Here is a 3928-nt window from a genome sequence, read left to right as displayed (position 1 = left end):
AAAAAAAATTAAAAAAAAAAAAAAAAAAGCCGTTCTCCAGTCACACTTGTTCAGTAAAGCAGCGCGGTGGAAGGAAGGAAAGCAATAAGGCTTTACAGTCAGATAACTTTGGATTTCAGGCCCAGTCTTGTCAACTTAAGAGCCAGGTGACCTGGGATAAGTCATTTAACCTTTCCGGACCTCAGGTTGCCCTTCTATAAACCAGGGGTCATAAGCTCCGCCTCCAGACGTTCCATGGGTAGCAGGTGTATATGAGGGAGGGTTGTCTGCTGAGGGACCAGGTGCCATCGGCATCGCTCTATTGCCCCAGGAAGCCTTGCTGTGCTAACAGGACCGCTGTCTGACGTGGCAATTAACGTGGCTTGATTAAGGCATACGCTTCATCAGAGGGAGGGGCAGCTTGCAGACAACAACAGATAACCGGAGAAGAGGGATCTCGGGGGTCCAGATTCTTCCATCAGCCATAGAAAGGCATGCCCGGGCCCAGGCACGTTTGGTCTGTGTTCCCATGAAGAGACCCCTCCTTCCACGAGTTTCCCTTCCTGTAGAGTAATCTTAGGAAAGTAGCTTGCTTTCTTTTTTTTTTTTTTTTTTTTTTTAGGGTTTATTTATTTATTTTGAGAGAGAGTGCAAGTGGGGAGGGGCAGAGAAAGAAAGAATCGGAAGCAGGCTCTGCGCTGACAGCTCAGACTGATGCAGGGCTTGAGCCCACACACCTCGAGATCATGACCTGAGCCGGAGTCGGACGCTTAACCGACTGAGGCACCGAGGCGCCCCAGGAAATAGCTTCATCAGTGGGCAATGCCTAGACAGCTTGGACCAGTAGTCTGGGTGCAGGGGGAGAGGGGCAGCGGAGGGGAGGAGGCAGTGCACAGAGAATACGTTTTCCTGGCCTAAGAAGCCACAGTAGGCTCCGGCTAGCCCTTCCCTATCCTCTGGGCCGGGAGACCCTAGGAAGAGGAAGTGACTCTGTGATTCTGTCACTGCATTAGAACCGCACATGCCCGCATCTTGAACACTTGGGACTGGATCCCAGACGGTCTCCCCAAGGAGGAGCGGAGAGACAGGCTGTCTAATACCAAGTAAAAAGAAGCTCAGGGATGCTGGAAACATTCACAAAGCAGAGTTGGTTCTTAGCAGAACCATGGGTTTCATTTTGGGATGAAATAAACATCTCCCTCCCTGACAAGTGAGTTGAACTAGAAGTGCTTTCTTTCGACTTGTGCGATAGAGTGATGAGTCTGGTGAGATCCGGCGACTACAGGCTGGTTCGCAGAAGGATTTTTATTTGCTTCTCAGTCTTCGTACGAAGCAGAGGGTCTGTGCGGTCGGTGGGCACCGTGACATAGCTCTGACAATTCTCCAGGAGGAGGGAGCACCAGTGGCTGAGTAAGGCCCAGGCCACAGTCTCTGTGCCCAGCACCCACAGTCCTGCGGTGAGTTAAGGTAAACGACCGTATCCACTCTGGAACAAAATAACTAAACAGTGAGATCCAAGCCTTGTTCTGAAAGGAACGATTTATTTAAAAATAAACCTTTGCCTGGGAAGAGAAGCAAAGGCAACCAGCTCACATTCCCGGTGCCGACGTCTCGATAAAAGCCGGTGTCCAAGTGGAGGCTGTGAGGTACGGGATGGGCTGCCCAGGAAGGTGGTGGGTCTCCTCTCCCAGCAGCCATCAGGATAGGGTCAAAGCCTCACCAGCCTGCGATGATTAAGTATGGTTCTGTCTAACAGGCCAATGAACCAAACGCCCGGTCAGTGACCCTGCCTCCCCCCCCCCCCCCCCCCCCTGTTTCTGCCATTACAAATTATGCGGCCATTAACATCCTTGTACATCAGCCTTGGGTGTGTTCGCTTCTCTGGGGGTAGATTCCCAGGAGTGGAATTGCTGAGTCGAAACTTCAAGTCTTTCATTGTAATAGATGTTGTCACACAGCTTTCTCAAACGTCCATAACCATTTGCAGCTCCAGCAACAATGCAGGAGACTGCCCGTGGCTCTTCATCACCGCCAACAAACCCGTTCCAGCTGCAGTCGCCCGCCCCCCCCCGCCACCCCATCCGCAGTTCCGCTGCCCGTGGTTTCTGTTACCCGAGATCAACCGCCCTCTGAAGGCAGATGACACTTCTGCTGCTGGAAGGTCAGAAGGTCAGCGGTGGACTAACGCTACGTCACTGCGCGTGTGTCACTCACGCCACTTCGTCTCATCACGCCGGTATTTTATCATCTCCCATCATCACAAGACGGGTGAGTACAGAACAATAAGGCGTTTTGAGAGACCACATTCACATAACTTCTCTGACAGCATATTGTTACCATTGCTCCATTTTATTGTTAGTTAACTGCTGTTTATTGTCGATCTCTTACTGTGCCTAATTTAGAAATCAAGCCGTATCATAGGTATGAGTGTATAGGTAAAAACATGGTGTAGATAGGGTTCGACACTTTACGCAGTTTCAGGCATCTGCTGGGGGTCTAAATTTTTTCCAGGCTGCTAGATATAAAGTCAGTTCAATCTGCGGTTTCTCTGGCGAGCGTGTGTATCCTTTTGGAAGTTTGTTGCTTTTGAGATCTGCTCTTTTCTGAGTTGTCCCTTCCCCCCACTTTTCCCCCTTTCTGGGGGCTTATCAGTTAGAAGGGGCAATGTTCTTTGCACATTGTAAATATTTCACAGTGAGGACTTACCTTCTTCAGCTTGAGAAAATTATTTTCTGTTCATTGAAAAAAAATTTCTTTCGACTCTGTTTTCTGTGGTCACCTTGGAACTCTCATCGATGAGCCGCAAGTCCAGAGGGCAGGCCGTCAGGAAGAGCGAGGACACGGTGGAACCACGGCACGAGCCGGGCTTCCCCCCCACCCCCCGCCAGGGACAGAGCGGAACCTCTGCCCTTGGTGGTGCGGTGTGCAGGTTGCCTGTGGTCGAGGGGCCGAATACACACCTGGCCCGGGGGTCAGAGCAGCTGAAGGAGGATGCAGGGGAAGTGGGGCAGGTGCAGAGCCAGCAGATAACTTGAACTGCAAATTGGTTGCCGATTCACCCCCCCCCCCCCAAGTCTTGGCTTAAGAATCTCTCTTGTGGTCAAAATGTACAGCAAAGGAAATTCTGGGAAATATGGTTCAGCCTAGCCTGTGGACACATTAGAAGGCCACAACTTCCTTTGAAATCTAATTTAAGGGGCGCCTGGGTGGCTCAGTCGGTTAAGGGTCTGACTTTGGCTCAGGTCATGATCTCATGGGTTGTGGGTTGGAGCCCTGCATCGGGCTCTGTGCTGACAGCTCAGAGGCGGCTTCGGATCCTCTGTCCCCCTCTCTCTGCACCTCCCCCATGTGCTCTCTCTCTCTCTCTCAAAAATAAATAAATGTTAAAAAAAAAAGAAATTTAACACTCAATCTATTTAACGCTCCTATAACACACACATAGCTATGCACCAACTTCTCTTCTAAACATTTTATGTATATTAACTCATTTCATTTTTAGAATGCCCCTATAGGTAGCTGTTATCAATGACCTTATTTTACAGAGGCGAAACCGAGAACAGAAAGGTTAAGTAAACTGCCTAACGTCACACAGCTGGTAAACGGCAGAACTGGGCTTTAAACCCAGATAGTCTGACTCCGGGGTCTGTGTGTTCTACCATTCCACTCTGCAAAGATCGTGTTGCCCTCTGGCCAAATGGGTAATTACGAGTGAAACACTGGTGAGGTGTAGAACTTTATGTTGGGAATTGCTTCTTTGGTTGTGTTTTTATTTTGGACTCTCCCAATGGAAATGCTCTGTCGAATTTTTTTGCGCTGAGGAATCTGTTCCAGTAAATAGAGGGTCAAGATTAAGACAGACTGCTCAGAGAGTCTGCATTCTGCTCTCACTTGATTTCTCTGTTTTAGCATCATGAGTGCACGCCTGGCCCTCAGAAGGATGAGGTGGGCT

General features: G+C 49.7%; 1 long non-coding RNA gene across 1 annotated transcript; it reads right to left on the bottom strand.

Annotated features, from left to right (window-relative positions):
* Positions 1-1492: 1492 nt before the first annotated feature.
* On the bottom strand, positions 1493-2044 carry LOC121025603 (uncharacterized). Its single transcript, XR_005788106.1, has 2 exons — positions 1807-2044; positions 1493-1703 (listed from the first exon to the last, which is right to left on the bottom strand). It is a non-coding gene; the product is annotated as an uncharacterized LOC121025603 (long non-coding RNA).
* Between the last annotated feature and the right edge of the window lie 1884 nt (positions 2045-3928).

Source organism: Herpailurus yagouaroundi, unplaced genomic scaffold, assembly GCF_014898765.1.
Source record: "Herpailurus yagouaroundi ecotype Mexico unplaced genomic scaffold, PumYag 67682, whole genome shotgun sequence".
NCBI lineage: Eukaryota > Metazoa > Chordata > Mammalia > Carnivora > Felidae > Herpailurus > Herpailurus yagouaroundi.
The sequence above is the reverse complement of the archived record's forward strand: the minus strand, read 5'-3'. Positions and strand labels throughout refer to the sequence as shown.